Source organism: Leopardus geoffroyi, chromosome D3 (genome assembly GCF_018350155.1).
Source record: "Leopardus geoffroyi isolate Oge1 chromosome D3, O.geoffroyi_Oge1_pat1.0, whole genome shotgun sequence".
NCBI lineage: Eukaryota > Metazoa > Chordata > Mammalia > Carnivora > Felidae > Leopardus > Leopardus geoffroyi.
In genome coordinates, this window is record NC_059339.1 from 44,975,967 (window position 1) to 45,000,483 (window position 24,517).

General features: G+C 43.0%; 1 long non-coding RNA gene across 1 annotated transcript in view; it reads right to left on the reverse strand.

Annotated features, from left to right (window-relative positions):
* LOC123587724 overlaps nucleotides 1–24,517 on the reverse strand; it is a 68,560-nt gene that overhangs the window by 18,259 nt on the left and 25,784 nt on the right. The window contains exons 5-6 of the long non-coding RNA XR_006707483.1: nucleotides 1,033–4,608; nucleotides 702–878 (exon numbers count right to left, since the gene is read on the reverse strand). This is a non-coding gene — a long non-coding RNA (uncharacterized LOC123587724). The remainder of the gene's footprint in view (nucleotides 1–701; nucleotides 879–1,032; nucleotides 4,609–24,517) is intronic.

The window sequence follows — 24,517 nt, forward strand, 5'->3', positions numbered from 1 at the left end:
TTTTCTGTTGTGGTTTAATTTCAGTCTTAACAAATTCAGCCAGGATTTTGGGCATGAGGATAGGATAAGTAAGCTGAAAATTTGGATATGCAGATAATGGAAAGGAATCTGCTCCAACTGGGCAGTCAGGACTTGGTGGGGCGGCGGAGGGGGGGGGAGGGGGTGAAGATGGCAAAAGGGTGGTAAGAATGTGTTAAGCAAGGAATCGGGCAAGGAGAAATTGGTGTAGAAAAAAGAGGTGTGTGTGAAGAGAGGCAGAACCACCCCTACCAACTTGCCTGGGGCTTCTTGTGAACTGGTGCGTGGGTGGGCATGGACACATCTGTGTGTGCTATGCAACACCTTACTGGTCCACATTCCATCCCTCACCAAGTCTCTCTCCTCTTCCCCACGAACATACTGTAATCTCCACATCTCCACCCACCATGCCCGAGCGGAAAATGCACTTTCGACAGCCCTGTATCTCAGGCCTGGGACGAGGCATGTGTAGCTATCATCCAAGTTCACCTAACACGGCGCTGCATCCTCTTTCCCAGTTGCTAAGGTCCCCCTGCAGGAGGCGGGATGGCGCAGTGGTTAGGAGTGTGGCCCTATGCTGGAGTGTGAATCCTAACCCTGTATGAGTTTGGTGGTCACTTAATATCCCTGCATTCAGTTTCCCCTTCTGTAAAATGGGACAACAGCCACAGTGCTTTACTCACGGGGCTTTTTGAGGCTTAAATGAGGCAGTTCTTGTACAGCTGACCACAGGGCCTGGCTCAGCGATTTCTCCGTCCGGGGGCCTCGTGCCCTGTGCTTACGGCAGCTCCAGGGCTCCCAACTATGCCAAGTAGCCTGTCTTGCAGAGACATCTCCAACCCCTGCTTAGACAATTGAACCTACAATAAAAACAGTATTTTATGGTGAGGTCTCTCTGGCTAACAGCTGTTAATTTGGGGGTTCATTATTTTCTTAATCATATTAAGCCCTCAGTCTCCAAATCTCTCAGCTAAACTGCCCCGCCACTTCCTGCTTTCCCACAAGCAAACTTACTCCCGGCTCCTTTGTCTGTTCTTGGCCCTCTTGTCAGTTGTGGTGGTGTGCAGGGTAATCCTAGTTGTGCAGATTTGGTTCCATGGGACAAACAGGGTGGGACCCGGGCCGAATCTACAGGCAACACGGCAGCCTCACGTCTAAGTTGCTTGCCCTGTTGGTGTTGTTGCAAAACTTCCAAGTTTTATTGGCAGAAAGGATTCCAAGAATCTTTTTTTAACTTCAGATAAGAAATTCTGGAAGAGAGACCATTCAAATGATATCCCTTAGAATTTGAAAAATGTTCACTGGCCTGTCTCCTACTATTATTTATGTACTTCTTATTTATGTTGAGAGTTGATCCTTTGATTGTTGGAACGCTGTCCTTTATTTCACGTATCTAGTGCAGTCTTATCGTCAAAAACCAGGAACAGTGGTAATATAAGAGGACTCCGAATACAGCGCGGGGCAGGGCTCCTGGACCGCCCGGGTCTCTGCCACTGCCCCCCTCTGAAGCTGGTCAAGATACAACAAAGGCATCACTTAACATGGCCTTTATCCCCTCTGGGGATTGTGAAGCTCTGAATCCTCTGCTGAAAGGAGAACTGAAATTACTTCAGTAAAATGAACATAAAGGATTAAAAAACAATGGGTAAGAAGTAGGAGAGGTGAGAGAATAGATCTGTGGAATACATACTTTAGCCAAAATATGAAATTTCTTCACTTCAACACTTACTAGGATGCCATTCAGAGATAATTACACCATTTATAAAGCACTCCCTGTGGTGGGCAGAGCAGCAAGCCCTTGGGACATTAATCTATTGTGAATCCTAAATCCTGCAAGGTGAATATTATGGCTGTTTGAACGGCCTCATACAGAAGAGAAAACTGAGGCTCAGAGGGGTTTAGGAGGCCAGTAGACCATGGGGCCAGGATTCAAGGTAAAGACCATTCGTCTCCAAAACCAGCAATTTGCCACATGTCATCACACCTTTTTAGGATTGGTTTCAGTCATAATACAACATCAGCAGTGAATGTGGAAATGTGACCAGATTTTCTTCCTTGTTTTTAAATTTTACCATCTCCTATGTCCTGATGATTCCCTTTTGCAATTTCTATTCATTTATTCACTTATGTATTCATTCACTCACTTATTTGACATGTTCTCTCTCTCTCTCTCTCTCTCTCTCTCTGTCACACACACACACACACACACACACACACACACACACACACACAGAGGAATTACTATTATAATCACTGTCCTTGAAGAACTTGCAGTGGAATCAGACTTTGCTGTAGTGAAATTTGCTACAAAGTATAGATTTATGCATTTTACCAGAAGATAAAGCCAAAAGAAATAGAGGTAGGAAAACAGTTTGCAGACAAAAGTTAAAGAAGACATCTTAGCAGCATACAAGGCGGCTTAAATTAAATGTTATTTATGCTTTATGATTGCTGTTTGACAATCTCCCCATTGTTTATCAGCGGCACTACAAATTACTATGAAGAAAAGCTTCTCTGTGCACGGGGTAAGACAAATTCACTTTCTGTTTCTGTTGACAAGGGAATCAGAATCTGTTTGGTGCCATCTAAGGTCTTCCAAAACAACATGAACACTGTTCATGTGCATTTTCTGGGAGAAGGCAGAAGGGGTTAGTATGTTTCTGGACTGAGGGCCATGATAACTGTCTACCGACATTTAAAGGGTGTAAATGAAGACCTGATTGCTTTAAGACATGTTGGTACTAACTTAGTTTACTAAAGATGCAGAAGAGCCAGGTGAGGCATGACTGAACTCCAGACCCCCCCAAAACTCTGTACTGGGGGCCTACCAGATATAACCCAGCAGGGAGTGAGCCTTGGGCTCTGAGAGGAGAGAGCCCTTACAGATTGTATCAGCGAGGAGGTGACAAAGATAACGGTCTATCTGGTGGCCTCCAGAAAGACTTTATGAGGGAAGATGATTGCAATTTAATGGCATTCCAGGAGAAGGAAACTATTCATGGACCCTCCACCGAGGAGAGAAAAAAACAGAAGTACCTCCAGCTTTAAGAAGAGTGTAAAAGGCAGACTCAAGCTCAGGGAAGTGGATGGTTGATTGTACAGTTTGTAATCACCAGCCCTCACTTCGTTTCATTCTCCTCTGACTCTCCACCTTTCCTCTGCATCTCTTTGGAACTTCTCATGGAAGCGTGGGATGGGAACAGAGTAAAGGCTCTCAAAGTAGTTAAATTGTATTGTTTTTTGGCAACTCTAGGGAAAGGCTCTTTAGATTAATTTAGAGCTATTAATTATTAAGAAGTTATTAAGGTTAAAGTTTCTTGGAACACTTATGGATATCATTTATCCAGATAACAGGTCCCAAGTTTATGTGGGTAATTGGATTTTGGAGCTACATACTCTAATTTGGGGGTGAGAGGAGGGTATTGTTGCACAACAGGATGGAACCATGTAGAAAGAGGTCATGTTAAATGTTATCATCTACAACGAAGGCTAACTCTACAGAATTTAGATTTTTTTAATGACCTATAAATGCCTTCAAAAAGACAATGAATTGATGAAGTCTTTTGATAGGTGTAAGTCACAAAATTAAGAGACTGTTTGTAACAGACGCAACCAACGACAGGGCACTCAGAGCAGACAGAAAAACAAAAACAAAAACAAATAAAACAAAACAAAACAAAAGCAAAAACAAAAACCTCTAGAGCAGAGGGCATGAAGATGAAAAGAACTTTCCTTCTGCCTTATGTAAGAAGTGGCTGATGATTTCTTTACAAATACCGAATAGTATAAGTCCTAAATAAGAGGCAAAATGTCTCAGTTTCATCCAAATGCTATAAATGTAGTTAAATGGGAACATACGGTTATTTAACATTTCTATAGGACTGTCTGTTTGCCAAAAGATTTATAATCACTGTTCCTGAATATTCACGACATCTCTCTAAAGCACAATTTCCCATACAGGGACTATCAGGCCGTGGGGATGGTGGAAGAATTCCAAAAGAGTCATGGGGATTGGAACTGTAGTATTTCAAACAGCTATCTGGTGGTGATGCAAAATTGGGGGCTAGAGGAGGGAGGTACAGAGATCCCAGCACCCTGCGTTCCCTGGGCAAGTCTCCCCCTGGACCCTTGGCCCTTTCTCAGGACCAGGCCTGACCCCCTGCAGCATCCTAGGCTCCGCCCACTCTCCTGTCCTCTGGAGCACCAGGGGCACCTGAACCCCTTGCGAGCATAGTATAGAAGGGGCTTTCAGAATCTATTTGAATCCCAGCTTCCGTCCTTGCTTGCTGGATGGCTCTGGCTGGCACATTTCTTACCCATTCTGAGCTTTGAGTACTCCATCTGCAAAATGTTAGCTATTCATAATGCTGTGCAGGGTTGTGATAAAGAATGAGTAGGAGGAATCACGCAGGCTTATTTCACTTAGCATAATGCCCTCAAGGTCCCCCATGCTGTTGCACATTGCAGAACTTCCTTCTTTCTTGAAGGTTGCATAGTATTCCACTGTATGTAAACACCACATCTTCTTTATCCATTCATCTGTCGACGGACATGTAGGTTATTTCCATACCTTGACTCTCGCAGATAGTACTGCAATGAACACAGGAGTGCAAATAATTACTCAAGATCCTGAATTCAATTCTTCTAGAAAAATACCCAGAAGTGGGATTGCTGGGTCATATGGCAGTTCTATTCTTAATTTTTTGAGGAGCCTCCATACTGTTTTCCATAGTGGATGTACCAGTTTGCATTCCCACCAACAGCATACAAGGGTTTCCAGTTTCTCCACACGTGTTGCCTTATGTTTTCTTTGAAAACAGCTTTGCTGACAGGTGTGAGGTTATATCACACTGTGGTTTCAATTTACATTTCCCGGGTGATTAGTACTTATAGTTACCAATAATGTGCGGTACACTTAAAAATTTGTTAAGAGGGTAGATTTCATGGTAAGTGTTGTTATAACAATAAAATTAAATTAAAAATAAAGTAAAAAATATTTACACAGATAAAAATAAAATATAAATTAATTTCAATGTATAAACTACCTATAACACACTTAACACATTGTAGGAGCCCAGGGATTAGTAGTAACTCTGTTCCCACAATCTCTCCTGGTGCTTCTTTGATGTTTCAGGGAAGCAAAAACTTTTTCATTTGGAGAGCTGAACTCTGAATATCTCTGACTAAAACAAATAGGAAATGCATACATACATATCTATAAAAATAAATAGATAATATTGCAAATACTTAAATATATAGTATATAGATATAATAAAGCTTGATAAAACTTAAGTCTTCTCCCAGTCATGATCTTTGGTTTATTCCTTCTGACTATCTTGCTGGGATAGTGCACTGGAAATCCCATTTGACCCGTGCCCCTACTTTTATTCCCCAAAGCCCCAGCTATAGCAGAGTCTGGTGACTTTATTTTCTAGGATGGGCTATCTTCCTGGAGGATATAACTGAAATATGATGAGACTTTTTTCAAGAACAATAGGTAACTTCTTATCTCAAATAGAAGATTTAATCTTTAGGTATTTGGTGGCCATTCTATCAGGACCTTCCCCTTAACAGAAGTTATACTATTCTGGAAATTTCTTCACCTTTCACATGTTCCATGTCCTAGTCTTTTAAGTGGATTGAAGAAGGAGGCTGAAGCTACAAGGACAGTGATGATGAGGGTGGCACCTGAAGATCAAATGTAGTCCTTGTTTTGGAGGATCATTATCCCAAGGGTAAGTGTTATGTGATCACAGTTCCAGAAAACAAAGCAATTTGATGACTCAGATATTCTAATAGTGAAAAAGTTCATTATTTAGTCTATTGGCCAGTCAGGGGAAGTAGGGAGATTTCCTCGTGTGCAGCCTGGTGACCGCCAATCACTGCAGGAGGAGAGGCTACAAGTTGACAACGAAAAGTTGTCTCTCACCATCTCAGCCTCATGTTCAAGGTGAATTCCTTTTAGCTCAGAATATGGCCCTGGGCTCTCTCCTCACATACATTTCTTGCAAATAGCTGATTCAGGAAGCCTCACCTCACTTAAAGATGAATAACCAGAAAGGAACCAGCACAGTACCTATACATGAGAAAGGCTGAAACAAATGAGAAAAACAAATGAAGAAGATTTGAAAAAGATTCAGTAGAAAAATATTCTCACAAAACAGATGAAATTTGGGACCCAAAAGACTGTCATGAATTTAAAAAGAAAAAAAAAAAAAAACCAACAACTTAGTGAAGCAATCATCTTCAAAGAAACAGGAGCTCAAAACAAAACAAAACAAAACAAAACAAAAACCCAGAGCCCAGATAGACAACAGTTCAGGAAATATTGAGCAAGAGAAAAGGAGATGAGACAAGAACTGGCAGAAAAAGGTGACTGAGAAATAAAAACTACAATGGTGGCCACAGAAGGGAGGTAGATTCTGCTGGACGCATGCCAGGTATTCACAGGATGGGAGGGAGGAAAGGAACAAAATGGAAATGAACAAAGGTTTGTTAAGGATTAGCAGGAAAGCAAACAGTAGATAAAATAGACCTGAAAAAGAAAACAGAAAGTGTGCAACAGGACTAATGTTTTAATATATAAAATGTTAACCCTTTCATATATAAGACTGGACTATTCAGATTGAAAGGGGTTACTCCATTGCAGGAAAAATTAATGCAAAACCATCAACATCAAGTCAAATCCTAGAAACATTTTTGGATTGTAAGGATACATAGGAATCCTTTGAACTTATTCATTGCAAGACCTAGTCACCTATAAAGAGACTTGAAATAACTCAGGCTGGCCTTAGGTTTCACCATAGCAACACTCAGAAGAGCTAAAAGACATTGAAACAACGTCCACAACATATGACCAAAGAATTTTATACCCAACCAAACCACTTTCAAGACAGAAAGCAGAAGACAAATATTTTGGGTATACGAAACTGATAAAATGTTAAGTTTCATGTAAGAGACTTTAGTTCCCTTTTGTTATGCCTTTTAGTGCAAATCAACAAAAAATGCAATTAATAAAGTAAATTTAATTGATACACACAGCTTTCTATACTATGAGAATATACTTTTCCAAGTACTCTTGGAATAGTCAAAAAGTTGACTGTATAAACAGGGGCACAAAGAAAACTTCAATGAATTACAAAATTTAGAATAAGCATAGAAACCTTCTCTGATCACAAAGCAATTAATTTAGAAATTAATAATAAAATTAGGGGAGAAAAAAATCCTTCCACTTGGAAATGCTAAAATACTCTTTCGTGTACAATACTACTATCAGGGATGGGTTTAAATAATGAAATAAAAATAATTAAGTTAGCATATATCAGAACCTATAAAATAGAGCAGAACTCTGAGGAAAATTTCTACATTCAATATTCACATTTATATAAGAGAAAGAAAGCATGTAGGTATAAATTTAAACAAAAACTGAAAATTTAACAAAAACATATAAGCTCTGTAGAAGGTGACATCTTTAAAACGCTGTTAAGAAGCAAAAGACTTGGGGGCACCCGGGTGACTCAGTCAGTTAAACATCTGACTTTTGATTTTGGCTCAGGTGATGATTTCATGGTTCCTGAGATAAAACCCCATGTCAGGCTCTTTGCTGAGTATGGAGCCTGCTTAGGATTCTCTCTCTCTCTCCTTCTGTCTCTCTCTCCCGTCCCCTGCTCATGCTTGCTCTCTCTCTCTCACTCTCTCTGTCTCAAAATAAATAAATAAACATTAAGAAAAAAGAAACAAGATTTGAAGAAATTGAAAGGTATACCATATTCTTAAACAAGAAGACTTTAAGCAAAAGCCTCAACTCTCTAAAAAAAATCTATAAATGTGTAGCAAATAAATATATAGGATTTTAAAAACTAGAAAAACTGTTTTTAAAGCTTATAAGAAAAATCAACAGGCATAATTCCATTTCTGGTAATAGTGGGCTCGGTTATTTAGATTAACCCTTCCACTGAAAAAAAAATGAAAAAATGAATAAAATATTAAATAAAATTGTTCTTAAAAGTATTGAAAAGTTGGGGCACCTAGGTGGCTGAGTTGGTTAAGCATCTGACTCTTGGTTTCAGCTCAGGTCAAGATCTTGAGGTTTGCGAATTAGAGTCTCATGTCAGGCTCTGCACTGACAGTGAGAAGCCTGCTTGGGATTCTGTCTCCCTCTCTCTCTGTCCCTCCTGCTCTCTCTCTCTCTCAAAATAAATAAACTTTTTTTTTTAAAGCATTGGAAAGATGACAAATAACAAGAACCTACTGAATGATCAGCATCTGACATCAGTGACTTTGTTGATCAGGTTAAATTGAGTTGGCTCTGATTTTTAATGGAGCCTCAGGATGAAAAAGACAGAACTCAAAGGCCAGGATGCACCCAAGGTCAGAGGAAAGGTCTCATAACAGACTCTTGCCCCACATTAGCTGGGACTCCCAAAGTTGAACCAGAGATAAACCTGTTCCCCTTGCCTCTACCTCAGGGACCTTAGGGAGAGTTGCCTGTCCACTAAACAAAGTAAGGAAAAGAAAACAACCACCACAACGACAAAAAACACATGTCTCTGTTAGATGTCACTATTAAGCCATTGGCCAGCATTCGCACTTATTTACCACCCAAAGGCATATCACTGGAGTGGCCCAAGAATCTTCAAGCTATGAATTTGGTTTAAAGTGATACCAAACCATAGTGCTTCCAAGCACAGGGCGGAAGCAAACGCTAATCATCTCTGGGAGCAGATGCTTTCATCCTAGGCCTCGGGGATTTTGTACAAATGATTTTTCATAGGCAGTAAGCATTGCAGTTGAAGACTAGTAAACACACTAGAAAGCAAGGCACCATTAGTTAATGCCAGCACAAAAAAAGAGACAGAAGAGGTGATTCACACAACTTTGGCTCTTTAAACACAGAGCATAAACAGTTATGCCAATTTTATTTAAATAAATGGAAGAGAAGCTTCCATTTATCTGCAAGGAATAGGAAACAATAAAACATGACATGGTGGGTTGGAAAACCAAATAGAACTTCTAGAAATGAAAGATAGAGCAACAGAAAAATACAGTAAAAAAAATCAATCGGGTATGGCATTAGATTAGACACAGTAGAAGAATTAGAAAACTGAAGATAGTAAGAATAAACTATTTGGAATTGTAGTGCAAAGAAGCTAAAAAAGAAAATATGAGAGAATAAGAGACACCAAAGATAGAGAAGTTCTCTCTTCTCAAAGAAAGTCTCTCTCAAGAGAGTAAATGGTGTGTCAGCTGGAGAGAAGAGAATGGGGTTATGGATTGGTGAAGGAGTAATATTGAATCTTAAATCTGAATGAAAAGAAATTTACACCGGGGCGCCTGGGGGGCTCAGTCGGTTAGGTGTCCAACTTCAGCTCAGGTCATGATCTCCCTGTTAGTGGGTTTGAACCCCACATCTGGCTCTGTGCTGACAGTTTGGAGCCTAGAGCCTGCTTCAGATTCTATGTCTTCCTCGCTCTCTGCCTTTCCCCTGCTCACACTCTCTCACTCTCTCTCTCAAAAATAGGTTAACATTTAAAGAAAGAAAGAAAGAAAGAAAGAAAGAAAGAAAGAAAGAAAGAAAGAAAGAAATTCATATCAATACACATCACAAAGAAACTACGGAATGTTCTAGACAAAGAGATCTTAAAAGCAGCCAGAGTTGAAGTGGAGTGGGATGTGACAATTATCGAGTAAGACTAGCTCTACCAGATGTCATAGTACATTGTAATGTGCTATCAACGAATACCTCATGGCATTGGTACATGAGCAAATAGATAGATCTATGTAACAATAAAAGACCCAGAAATAAATCTATGATATATGGGGATTCAGTATATGATAAAAGTTAGCAACTCAATAGGGAAAAGATGTCTTATTTAATAACATACTGAGACGTATAAGCCTCTGGGAAAAAAAATACATGCTTGGATTCTGACTTCCCACATTATTACAGTTAAACTGTACATGGATCCAAAATTTAGAAGGGAAAAAAAAACCAAAAAAAGTTACTGGGAGAAAAAATAGAATATACTTAAAAAAAAAAAAAAACTTTTGAGTAGTAGAAGCTTTCTGTGTATCACAAAAAGAAAACTGAGAAAATATAATTTTGGTAATTTTGGCAATTTTTACTGTACAACAATTTTTAGAAGTGTGTCTTGTGTAATAATAATCATAAATGAATAAAAAATAATGAGCTGGTAAACGCATGTGCATGCAGCTCATATCACTGATTAAAGACAGTGTGAATAATTTACACAAATCACTGTACAAATAATAAAATATAAAATGGATGAAAGCTCTAAAATATTTCACCAAAAAACAAACTAAAACTGGCTTCTAATGCTATGAAAAGACGCTCAACTTCATTCATAAACAGAGAAATGCAAATTTAAACTAAAAAGTAATGCAACTCTTGGGGCACCTGGGTGGCTCAGTCGGTTAAGCGCCTGACTCTTGTTTTTGGCTCAGGTCATGCATGATCTCATGGTTTGTGGGATCGAGCCCCAAGTTTGCTGTCAGCACAGAACCTGCTTGGGATTCTTTCTCTCCCTCTCTCTCTCTGCCCCTCCCCTACTCCCACACGCATGCTCTCTCTCTCTCCCAAAATAAATAAATAAACATTAAAAGAAAAAAGTAACGCTATTCTTCCATTATCAGATTGGCAGAGATGAAAACATTCGGTAGTACGCTGTGTTGGCAAGAATGTATGGAGAGCATTTGGTTCTATGCATTGAGATTTTACCTCTTGTGGCCTTTGACCCAGGCCCTTTACCTCTGAGCATTTCTCTTACAGATATGTTCATAAATATATGAGATGGAGTGTTCAGGAATATTTATTACAACACTGTAAAAAACAAAAGCTTGGTAACAACTTAAATCCTTGTCTTATCTATGGGGAACTTATTAGCCTCCTGCCAGCTGTTTGCTTTTCTGTCTCTCTCCACTTCATGTCCACATTACCTGGTCCACTTATCTATCTCTCAGACCCCATACACATGGGAGACCCTGTGGAGGACTCCTTCTTGTTCAGAAACACAGCTCTTCCTTCCTCCTGTGGGTTGTCTTTCCTGGCACCCCCACCCACTTCCAGGGCGTTCGCTTGTCATTTGTAATGCCCTTACATCTTTCCATTCAAGCCAGCCTGTGAATTTTACCTCAATTTAAAAAATGGGTTTTAACATAATGCCCTCCAGGCCCATCCATGTTGTCTCCAGTGGCAGGATTTCCTTCTTTCTCATGGCTGAATAATACTCCATTGTGTGTATATATACCACACCTTCTTTATGCTAAGTGAGATCAAATCAGACGGAGAAAGGCAAAAACAGTAAAATAATTCATAATTGGTGAGCATAATTCATTCTGGAAACATGCTTGCGATCCAAAGCACTTGTATATCAAAGCGAATTTCAAGAACCATTGGCTCACTTGTGATCATGTGACATTCAGCATCAAGTACTACTCATGTTGTAAGACTTTGCTCATTTATCAAGTTAAAATTTATTAGAAATGTTTGCCTGTCTTGAGGAACGCTCGCAGAACAAGTTACTTGCAATCCAAGGTTTTATTGTACTGTATGATCTCACGTATATGTAGAATCTCATGAAAAAGCCCAAGTCGTGGAACCAGAGGGTACAGAGGTGGTTGTCAGGGGAAAGAGTGGGGGAAATGGGAGATGTTGGTCAAAGAGTATAAAGTTCCAGTTGTAAGATGAGTAAGTTCTGGGGATCTTCTGGTGATTATAGTTAATAACACTGTATTATATATTTAAAAGTTGCTGAGAGAGTGGATCATAAATGTTCTCACCACAAACAAGAAATGATAATTATGTGAGGTGATGGAAGTGTGAGCTAACACTCTGATGGTAATCATACTACAATACAATGCATCAAATCTGCACATTGTACACTTAAACTTACACAGTGTTTTAAGTCAATATATCTCAATAAATACAAAAACTAAAAACCTGGTTTTCATTCAATCCCCAAAGCCCGCTGCAAAGGTCCTCTGCGGGAAACCTTCCTTACTCCCTTCAAGCAGAGTCAGCCCACCTCCCTCCCTCTCCTCCTGTGTATTCTCAAGGGGGCAAAAATGCATTGGGGGTAGGCAAAACATCCTACTCTTTTGATGTCCAGAGCATTGATCTATATACAGTATATAAACACATATACAATATAGCTGGGGTATTAAAATTTCACGGGGGCAGGGAGATTAAGAAAAAAATATTTTAAAAGGCTGCTTAAGGGGGCACCTAGGTGGCTCAGTCCACTGAGCATCCCACTCTTGATTTCGGCTCAGGTTGTGAGGTCACGTTTTGTGAGATCAGGCCCCGTGTTGGGCTTACACTGACAGCACAGAGCCTGCTTGGGATTCTCTCTCTCTCTCTCTCTCTCTCTCTCTCTCTCTCTCTCCCCACCCCCCGCCCTTTCCCCGCTCACGTGCACGTGCTCTCTCTCTTTCTCTAAATAAACAAATGAATGAATAAACAAACAAGGCTCCTTAAGGAGCAATAATTTGAAGAAGGTTGAGAAACCCTGCTCTTGACGTTTCCTCCAGGCTGAGAAAGAGACGTGCCAAACCCAACTTGTCCGAAGCCAGATGAGCTCTCCTCCCTCACCTTGCTCCCCAGTCCCTACCCTCCTCCCAGGTTCCTGTCACAGTTACAAGGGGCAAAGTCATTGTCAGTTACCCAGCACCCCTGCTGGGATCCTCAGTCACATTTGGTGAACACCTGTCCCTCACCCTCCATATCGAATCGCACCGAGCCTGCCTCCTGTACCATCTGTCTGCTCTCACTGTTCCAGCCACCTGGCCTTGTTGTCCCTTGCCTGGACCCTGCAATAGCCCCCTAAATGGTTTTCATCCACTCCCCACTCCAATCTGTCTTCCACTCTGTCACTAAAGAGAATGTTCTAAAGCACAAACTGATTAGGGCCGTCTGGGTGGCTCAGTCAGTTAAGAGTCCGACTTCTGCTCAGGTCATGATCTTGCAGTCTGTGAGTTTGAGTCCTGTGTCAGGCCCCATGCTGACAGCTCAGAGACTGGAGCCTGCTTTGGATTCTGTGTCTCCCTCTCTCTCTGCCCCTTCCCTCCTCACGCTCTGTCTCTGTCTCTCAAAATAATAAACACACTTTAAAAAAAATTAAAGCACAAACTGATTAGTTTTCATTTATTCATAGTTATATTCCTGTTAGCTTAACATATAAGTCTATAGCAGAAAATACAAGATGTCTACCACTTCCCGCATTCCCCTACAGACGTGTTCTGTTCTAGCACATTTGACTGTGTGCTTTCCCCAGAACTCATTCAATATTTTCATCCTTCCCCATCTCTTTTGTACCAAATCCTCTGCTCAGAATTTCTTCTCCTCTCTTTTCACTCTAACTCCTATTCCCACCCTAGGGCTCAGCTCAAATGCTACCGCTTCTGTTGAGTCTCCCCTCAGAAGATTCCAGCAGAATTGTTTGTTGCTTTCTTTGCAAACCTACAGCGGGATGTCCATATTCATGTAACAATGAATGCACCACATTGGTTTTCAGCTGGTCCCCTTATTACACTGTGGATTTTTGAGAGCAAGGAGACTTACCAAATCAACACATTTATTGAGAAAAATACTCCTATTTGCAAGGCGCTGTGCTGGGTGTCAGAGGAGCAGTCAGTGAATGAATGAGACTTGCCGGCACGAAAATCTGGTAGGGAGGACAGATACTCAGCAAAGTAATTTAACAAGTAATCATTTAAATATAGTTCCAATAAGTGTGACACCGGAAAAACATGAGGGCAAGGATCCGGGAGATCCACCTGTACCTGAGGAGGCTGAGACAGCTTTAAAGGTGAAAAGACCTCTAAACCAAGAAACAAGAGGGCCAGTGAGTGTAGGGGAGGAGAGATGTCCAGGCAGAGAGGATATCACAGGAGGATGTCCTGTGCTAAGAAAGCCTGAGATCATGGAAGACTTGAAATAAAACCAACAACCCAGCTTGCAAACACACCAGCCATCTGAGGCATGGTGAGCAAGGGGAGCCGGGTGGGAGGTGACACTGTGAATACCCAACAAGTGACTGTTTGGGGGGATTTATGCAGGAAGGAGTTACTCTCAGAACATGAAGGGGGATCTTCACACTGCTCCCTTATGCACTTCTCTGGGCCACAAGAATGGACTGCTGACCTGGATCTGCACGACAGTGCTTTTGTCCTTGTTGTCATATGGCTGGAAATACAGACCCAGAAGTATTTTTCTCTATGACGCCAAAAAAAAAAAAAAAAGACCACAAATTCTGATAGATGATTTATATTCAACACCTTCTAGAAATACTCCAATTTCATTATGCATTACTTTGGGAGCTCAGCCTCTTGTACAAATGACTAACAATCTTGCAAAGTGTGATTTTTCAGGACCTGACCTCGATACCTGGTGCTCGGGTGAAATGGCTCCGGGTTGAGGAAGAACATTTCCCTGTGCCTGAGACTCGGGGGTCAAGCGTCAGTCACATGAATATGAACATGGAGCAAAGACAGTATGCTCAATTCCATGACTGGGCGACAAGTGGGCAGTTTCATCCCACGTCTTGTGTGCTGGTAGTTGTCATTTGTCTGGGGCCCTGGAGGTCCTACGTGCTCACCCCCAGCAGTTTAAGGGGTGTTACAGGTACAGATGGGGTCGAATGAATTGCTTTGTTAAAATAAACCAGTCTTGCGGTCAAGGAGTCATGTGGACGTGGGGCCATCGACAGAAATGACTCACCAAGGGAGGTATGTAGATGGCTGTGGAAAGAGAGGAGACAACTAAAAATAACAGTTCCTTTGAAGGGTGGAGCTAGAGCCTGGTGTTGTCTCATATTTGCCTGCTGTTTCTGAAAATTCCCCCAGTCAAGTGGAGAATGGAATGGTGACTGCAGATACCTGGCCTTTGCAGAAAGAGACAAGCCTACAGATGGCTCTGGCTAGGTCCAGCCTTCAGGAGAGACGGGGATTTCAGGGTCACAAAGGCCTCCCTGAAGCTGATGCCTGACATTCCATACTAGAACCCCACACCTGCACTGGAGACTTTGGTCCCTGATAAATCAGAAGAGCAACACATAGGCTATTATTAACACTACACTCAAAGGTTGTTGGGGTGACAGGGATGTCCAGACTTGGTTTTCTTTTACTTTCTTTCTTTTCTCTTCCTCCCAATTTTCCATACACTCCGTGGGGACTGAGACCCTGTGTGTCCTGCTTTCAGTTCCATTCTCAGTGTCTAGCACAGAGTAGGAGCTAAATAAATATTTGCTTAAGGAAAAATGGAAGGAATGCATCTAGCTCAGCCCTGTTAGCTTGCAGACAAGGAAACTGGGCAGGGAGCGGAAACTTGCCAGGGTCATGCAACCGGTAGGCAGCAGTGGGAGTGAAGCCAAGTGGCACTCCTCACTCAGTGCATCCCTCACTCCAAGCCATGAAGAGGGCTCAACGTGGCTACACTGGTTGAGGGCAAGGGAGACTTGCCACTTGAGTGGCAAAGTCCACAGACTGAGGAATACTGTGTAAGAGGGTCCTAAGGGTGCCCAAAGATGGTGTGAACCTATATAGGGAGGTGGCGGCATCGAGGGCTGCCCAGCACAGCCCCAAGACTGCAAAGGTGCACCTTTCTTGGGCATGCTGTGTTTGCCTAAATTTGTTTTTAATCAGACTTTGGAGAAAGCAGACATTCTGGAGTGGCAGAGGCTGGTGGCTTGTTGTTTGCATCGGACCATGGACTTGACTATATGTGGACAGTCCTACAGTTGTTACCACTGATGGCGTGCATGCTTTTATGTATTTTGGGGTTTTTTTTCTTTTAATAATCAGACAATAGTTTTCATCTGTACGTTGGCAAGGAGCCACAAGGAAGAGCATCCAGACAAAGAGGAGAAAAGCCACACTGGCAAGTGGGGGAGCTAGGAAAGAGAATCCAGATACTTTGCCTTCTGTCCCTGTGGATGGAAGGATTTAAAGTTCACTTTGGGGGAAGGGGAGACAAGGGGAAGAGAGGGCCTTTCAGGAATCACTAGTGGATGCAAAAATGGTTATGTTAAAAATCCATATGCATTTAGTCCCATGTTGTCTTATTGTCTTAAAAACTCTCTAAGGCGAAGGGCTTCTGAGAGGTCAGCAGCAGTTGTAGGGGCGGCAGGGAGAGGCCCGGGGCTCAGGAATTGAGTGGGGGAGATGCAAGAAGGGCAACCACTTATGGGGGCCTCTGGGCCCCACACCCCCATCTGTGTGAATCCCCCTACTCTCCCCATCTGCATCCCCACAGCCTTGGAGGAGGGAGCAGAGCCCTATCTGGCTTGCCATCCAAGTCCCAGAAAAGATGGATTCTATTTCATCCCCAGCCAATGGGGTGGCAGGATTTGGCTTTGAGTCCTGAGAGAATGTGCCAAGCTCCCAAGTCTGGGGCCACTCTGGACTTTGGTGAGCCCAGGTTTGCACAGAGAACAACACCAGATATTCGACTACAGCCTTACATTGAGTCGATCCACCCAGTCTGTATATTTGGACACAGAATTAACAATTATTTGAAAATATCTGCTTCTTTGGGGTACTTGGGTGAATCAGTCGTTAAGCATGTGACTTTGGCTCAGGTCATGATCACACGGTTTGTGAGTTCAAGTTCCACATCAGGTGAGCTTGAGCCTCGCTTTGGGTGAGCACCTACCCCACTTCGGGTGAGCCCTGCTTCTCTGTCTCTCTCCCTTCCTCTGCCCCTCTTGGGATTCTCTCTCTCTGCCCCTCGCTCACTTGTGCCCTCTCTCTCTCACAAAAAAAAAAAAAAAAAAAAAAAAAAAAAAAGGAAAGAAAATCTCTGCTTCTTTGATCAAGCTATTGAATGGGGAAAACCACAAGGATTGATTTACCTGCAGGTTTACAGCCAAAGCAGATTTTGGAAACGGGTGTTCAAACAGCTTATAGAATTTCAGCTTAGAGGTCCTGAAGCTCCATCAGCTGAAGTCGGCGGAGACTGGTTAAGGATATCCATAAAGCAGAAGTAGTTTAGATTATTATTGGTTTTTAATTTTGATTTTAAACTTAAAAAAATGTTTTTGTTTACCTATTTTGGGAGAGAAAGAGTTTGGGAGGGGCAGAGAGAGAGGGAGAGAGAGAAAGAATCCCAAACAGACTCCGCCCTTGCCAACACAGAGGAGGACTCCATGTTACAAACCATGAGATCATGACCTGAGCCAAAATCAAGAGTCGGACTTAACCCACTGAGCCACCCAGGTGCCCCTGATTTTGATTAAAAAAAATTAACAATCAGGGGCGCCTGGGTGGCTCAGTCGGTTGAGCATCTGACTTCGACTCAGGTCATGATTTGACGGTTCATGAGTTGGAGCCCCGCCATCGGGCTCTGTGCTGACAGCTCAGAGCCTGGATCCTGCTTCGGATTCTGTGTCTCCCTCTCTCTCTGCCCCTCCCCCGCTCATGCTCTGTCTCTCTCTCTCAAAAATAAATACCCATTAAAAAAATTTTTTTAATTAACAATCAAAAATAAATAAATTAACAATCTGCTAATCGTTGACAACATTACTTGACGAGTCTGAGATGCATATTTATTTCTAGTCCAAGTTGTAAAGCAGAGACATCCAAGTCAACAGAACTCCCACACAAACCTTAAGGACACAGGATTTTTTTGTCTGTTTTTAAAACATTTTCAGCATAAGAACATATTCTAAACATATAACAAGTAAGGGTGTACTTGTTAGTACTAGTAACGGCGATGACGACATTGAGACAGAATAAAGAAGGAAGGAAGCAGAAAAAAAAATGAAGGCAATACTGACAGCTACTCAGATGGCAACCTACATAAATTAGTCAGTTTCCTTATCAGAGATTTACATGTTAAAACTGCTTGATATAACCCAGCAGGAAATTGAACAAGTGATTCTATGTCCAGACTTGGAAACAAAAATAACCGCTCAGGGCCTACACACATTAGTTTGTTCAAACTTGCGCTGATAAAAGTCTTTTTGGCTGGAGCTGTAGTGTGCAGTTATGAGACTGGAGGGTTTGGTTGGTGGATGATTGACACTAAAACAATTGCAAGTGCTTAATACAGGAAAGCATGTTTCATGGAAGTCTCAGCTGATCCATGGTAGCCACTGAGATGAGGCAGAATGTAAGATACTGCACGTGATTTAGCATCCTCCCTGCTAAAGAAGAAAGAAAACCTCCTCTGTCAGCACTGCAAAGCAAGGTTAACCTATGAATTAGGCTTACAGTCATCTCACGTTCACATATTCTCGTTCATACACACAGATACTTCGCTTTCTCCTCTTACATTTGTACCCATTCCAACACTTCTTAGTGTTTCCCCAAGAATGAGAACGGTTTTGGAATTTCTGACTTGTAATGTTAGGGACAAGCAGACATCTGCCGGTTGAACCCTTTGGGCCAGGACCCCCCTGCTCCCCCTGGCAGGCCCTAGACGCTTTTCCAAACAGTCTCTCTCTGCTCTCTGCGAGTTCCCTTGCATACCACATGCATGTTCTATTTATATGTTTCTTTGTCCTGAACAAGATTTGGCCCCATTGTGTGGGAGCAACACCAGCAAAGAAAAACAAAATCCATCCACTGAGAGAAAATGGATATTGTGGGAGCTTGGAGAAATTTACATACTTTGCTCATTCCATTTTCTGGTGATGTCAGAGCCAAAGAATATGCCTTTAAAAAAAAAATCACACACACACACACACACACACACATTAAAAAATGCTGGAGCTCACCAGCTCTGTCCATCAAGTGGACTGTCATGAAAAGGAGAAATGTAAATACTCCCTTGCCTGTCTCCCCCTCTTCCATTTCCCTCATCAGCCCCCTAAAGAATCTAACAAATTTGTCCAGACTCCATTTGGATGGAATTAAGGGCCTGTCTGCAAAAGGATGAGGGGTATTAATGGAGATGGGCTGGGGTTGGGAATAGCAGTGGGAGGTGGGAATGCGGTGCCTGAGTCTGGGGTGCCTCATGGAGGCAGAGAGAAGGGCCGACTGACACTTTACAGATTGGGTGTAATGTTCAGGGAATTTGGCATTTCTGCCACAGGGCTCCGGCTGCTCTGCTCACCACTTTCTTTCTCCCTGCTGGTAAAAGTGCAGGAGAAAAGGGTTAAATAAATGTTTGTGATATGATAAGGTGCTTGTTTATTCAAGGAATGACAGATTATTGGCTCCAAAGGCAGCCCTGAAAAATAGTACAAAGGAACTGGCTCTCCCCTCTCGGATGATGTGATTTCCTCCTAGATTCTGCTCTTTCCTAGGAACGGTTTGCTTTGGGAATGAAGAAGGATGATTTTCCTGCCGTTGGAGACAGAAGGCTGGAGCCCCGGAAGCTGGCCGGGTACTGGGATGGCTTGTCTTGGGGAGCGCTTGTCTCACCGAGCTTGGCACCAGCATCCCCGGGCCCTGCTCACCGTCCCAAGGAGACTGTGCAGCAGGCGGCCTCCCGCCATTTCTTGGGCTATGGGAAAAGCATCTGCCAGCTCTGGAGGAAAACTTCTTCCCCAGGAGATCCCGTGTGCAAGGTCTTCCTCCAGACACAGACCGCCACGTCCATCCCAAGACCATCCTGACACTCCATGAGCATACACATGATCAAATGCACATTTGTGTAGTTATATGCAAACACGGGCTAGACCCCAGGAGCTTTCTCTCGTTGGGCTCTGGTGATTTCATAGCTGGTCCTGGAGGAGAATTCAGCTCCAGAGCCCCTAATTTCTGCGCACTTATCCTGGGGGAGGAAACACCACTGACTGCCAACCCTGAACATCACAGAAAGGCCTGGCCTGGGGAACCTGGAGGCAGACACCACCGAGTGTGCTCCAGCGGCCAGACCCACACTCTGCTGAGTTGCTCAGTCCATGTCCTGCTCCCAGATGTCGCTCCAAGCTGGCTCCTGCCTGCAGAGAAAGAGTTCCTAGCTGCCCGTGTTTTCTACGGAACTCTCCCTGCCCGCCACCCCCCCCCCCCGCCTCCCCCTTCCCCCTGGCAGGCTACAGAGAGGTTGTTTGCATATCTGCCGAGTGGAAGGGTTCGAACAAGATGTTTGGCATAGTTCTCATTTGAAAAGAACTCAGTGCCAAAGTCAAACACCAAGGAAAAAAACCGTTGTGATTGAACTGCTGTTTTTCCACGATCCTGGGAACTACTGTGTGATTTTCACAATAGCCTGCCGCCGTCTTATCAGCCAAGGTGCTTGTCTGAGAGACACAAGGCACCAGCCTAGGGAACCCAGTGCCCTTCAGACACGATGACTAAGGCTGACTGCAGGGACATTATCAAATATCCACGTTTGGGCTATTTTTATGATTGCATTCAGTACTAATGGGGCTTGTTGAGGGTACACAGCCATGCGCTCATTCTTGAACTTATACAAGATAAGATCCCTGTCCCAGGGAGCTTACTGCCTGACTTTTGCAAAAACCAGATGGCAGAAAATGGTTTCCCTCTGCCCATCAGCAATGATGGAAGGAGTGGAGATGAGAAGGGGTACAGTCAATTCATAACTCTCCCAGGGTGGGACCTCTGCTTTGGCATTTATCCCATGTGACATTTTAATTGTGGACTATCTTTTCCTCCATCATCTGCTACTCCATAAACTGCATCTCCTGGGGGCTCTGAGAACTCAAGCTAATTTGAATATCAGCCTAAGTAAAGCATTGTTAGATACATAAAGATGCCTTCTACCATACACAGACACATATATTATGCATAGACACGCTCACAATAGATCATGGATTCCCAAACTAGGCATTAATTGGTTTTGGTCTGCCAGTGGGGACAGCAGAATGTGTAGATGTGACCTAATGTTGTCGATCATGTCTGAATTATAGGCTGTGATACTGGAGTAGGAAGGGACAGCAGGACACCCCATCACATCCCCACACTCCAGGACAGCTTCTGTCCGAGTCTGTCTCCAGCTGTGAAGTCAGCAGAGCAGCAGGAACAGGCCACCCTGTCACACACACCAGCATCATTGTCCCCAGAAGAACCTCCTTGCATGTGAGCAGGTCAGTGGACTTGTGTTTCAGGATAATCCCCTACCTATTAAGGCATTTGCAATCGTGCGGGTTTTCTTGAGGAACAAAAATCTACTTTTTATGTTAATGAGGGAACAATCTTAGCAAAGGAGCACGCCCCAGATGAATCCCAGGAATGAGGCAAGTGTTTGTTACTCCACACATGCTTATCCTCGGAAGCCAATCCTGACACTGGCATTTGAGTCGAAGGAGTTGATTTGGGAGGTGACCTGGGGGAGAGTCAGCAGAGGAGCAGGGAGGGAAGACCAGACACGGTGTGGGCAGTTACTGCTGTGGGTAGCTGGGGCTCAGCCCCGCTGGGGACATCTGAGGGATGGTATAGGATGCATCCAGAGCTCTAGCTTTCTAGGGGCAAGGCAGCTGGAATATCAGTCCATCAATTCCTCTCCGCCATTGGCTGAGGGTTATTCCAAAGACTTGCAGCACCCAGGAACTTCCAGCCTAGCTCTGTGTACACACTCAGCACACTCCTTTAGCCAGAAATGGCTCTCAGGCAGAGTTGCAGTTGCTTGCAGGCTTGCTAGTGTGCAAGAAAATGGTGGGAGCCAAGGACACATAAACAGAGATCAGAGTCTCTCATAGATCCCCTCCCTTGCTCCCTCCCTCCTTCCCTCTCTCCTTCTTTCCTTCCTTCCTTCCTTCCTTCCTTCCTTCCTTCCTTCCTTCCTCCTTCCTTCCTTACTTTCTCCTTTATTCCTTCCATTCTTTTTTTTTTAAGTTTATTTATTTTGAGAGAGAGTGAACAAGGGAGGGGCAGAGAGAGGGGGAGAGAGAGAACCCCAAGCAGGCTCCATGCTATCAGCACAGAGCCCATTGTGGGGCTCAAACTCACAAACTGTGAGATCATGACCTGAACTGAAACCAAGAGTCGGGTGCTTAATGGACTGAGCCACCCAGGAGCTCCCCTTCCATTCTTTTAATAAGGAACTCCTTTGAGGTAAATTGTAAGTATGTATAAATTTGCTTGAGGAGGAAATACATATTGAGAAGTCTAAGATAAACAAACAAACAAATAAACAAACAAATAAGAAGAGAGAAGAAAAACAAAGGGTCCAGTTCAGCATTCATTTCCTCTGGGAAATCCCCAGGCCTCTCCTCCCATGCCCTGTCCCTCAGCCTGAGTTAGGTGCCCATTCTGTGGTTCCAGTACCACACTGAGAGCACCCCACCTTCCCCTATTACCCTGACTTGTAATTGTGATTCATTTATGACCCTTCCAAACCAAGGCATTCTTTTGTTTGTTTGTTTGTTTGTTTGTTTGACTTTCTGCATTCTCTGTACTAACATGCTTGGAGATGAATAAAGCCACTCTTATCTCTACCCAAAGTTTTAGAGTTTAGCATTCAAGAAGAGAACTTCCAACCAAGTTACCTTGGAGCTTTTGTGATTGAGTTTGAGAGTGCCTGTCCTGAAAAAAACAAAAAACAAAAAACAAAAACAAAAAGAGGACTCCCCATGGAAGTAAAGTGGAGAGCTCAGGTACTCAGGCTGAAAACTGTTCCTGAAGGTTCGTGTCTAGCAAAAGGTAGTAGCTCATTAAACATTCATGTCCAACCTTGCAAAGAGAAAAGCAGGGGAAGCTTTATCATTTATCATTCTTCAGAGAGGAAGAAAAAGTACATAACAGGGCACAATCCAGTCACCACCTCCAACCAAGGTGGAGAAACCTCTCCCTGTCTCCATGATTTGAGCCAAGAGATGCATTTCTCTAGAAATAGATCTCTTCTCTGTTGCAGATGATTTGAAGACACTGTGGTGACCTTCACCCCTAATTCTCCCCCAGGAGACTCTACCCTGCTGGAACCCAGAGCACATCCCTTCCTCACATGTTGCCCATCTCTGGGTTTCCTGCTGGCTGACCAAAGATCTGAGTCATTCCAGACAGGACTTCCCTGGGCCTGTGTTCTCTGTACTCGGCAGATCCCCATTAGAGCTCCTAGAATTGTCCTTGTCATCTACAAAGGAGAGCAGTCATTCTACTCCAAGGATATTCAACATCCACACCATTGACATTTTAGACGAGAACATTCTTTGTGGTGGGAGTTGTCCTATGCAATGTAGGAAGTTTAGCAACATCCCTGGCCTCTATTCACTAGATGACAGTATCACCCCTTCCAATCACAACAATCGATATAGATATTGCCACATGTCCCATGGGGATAAGATCATCCCTGGTTGAGACCCATTGGTCTAACACAAGCCTGTGAGGAACTGGGAAACCACGACCTCTGGCCTGCAGCCTATTTCTGTAATGCTTATGATTAAAAATGGTTCTGACATTTGTAAAGATTTATTAATAAAGAAAAATCAAACAAAGAAAATAGATGATAGAGAATATGTGTGGCCCTGATATGGCAGAAAATGCACTGGGGTGGAAGGACACAAAAGAAGCCCACCAACTTTGGGCACAGGGTAAAGCAATCCTCTGGACACTAAGTGTCTTCAGTCAAATGAAGGACCTGGACCAGCTTCAGGAGTTTGGGGGTTGACATACAGTATCTAAGGACATGGGAGGATAGCTGTAGGACCAGAAAGAGACCCCCTCATATGACCACCACATTCTCATCACAAAAGATTTTGATCTTTAGTCAGACATTGTCTTTTCACAAGACATGGCACGGGCTGTCTTGGAAAGAACCCGGGGGAATGGTTGATTGTCTCATACCCTACTGGGTGAGAAAGCTTCTAGAGAACCTCACTGCCATTCTACAATGTTCATGCCAGGATAAGCAGAGATAAGTGACAAATGGTTCACTTGGGGGAAGGTAGACAGGTCAGCAGAATTTAAATTCAAACAACAGTGGTTGCAAACATGTTATGCCTAAAAACCAACCTGAGGGATCCCAGAAGGCTTTCCAGGGAAGGTGGAATTGTCTAGGAAGTGGAATCAGGAAGGCATTAGCTAAGTGAGGGGTGCTTTTAGAGGAAAAGGAAGAAAGGCAGGGGACGTTGCTCTTCAAAAAGAGCACAGCAAGAATAAAGGCTTGGAGCCTAAAGAACAAGGTGTATTTGAAGACCTATGGGGAGTCTGGTATTGCTAAAGGGGAAAGTGAGAAGTGAGGAGCTGGAGAAGTAGACACGGGTCATAAAGGGCCTCATAACACATGCTGAGGAACCTGTCTTTTATTCTGTAGGCAATGGGAGGTCATGGAATGGATTTTTTTTTTTCACAAGTAACATGATAAGTTTTGGATAAATCATTCTCCCTCATTATGTTAGAACAGTCCCACAACTGTCTTCTGAGGAAAACTCTTTTCTCACTCTTTTAAATGACAAAGGTAACACATGTGCATTGCAGAAACTCTGGGAAGTACACCAAAGCATAATCAATAATAAAAAAAAAATTACAAATAAACTCCTCATGCAGAGGGAACCATTAAGAACTTTTTGGAACACATTTTTCTAATCTTTTTTGTACTTATATTTTTAAGTAGCTGAGATTATACATACATGGT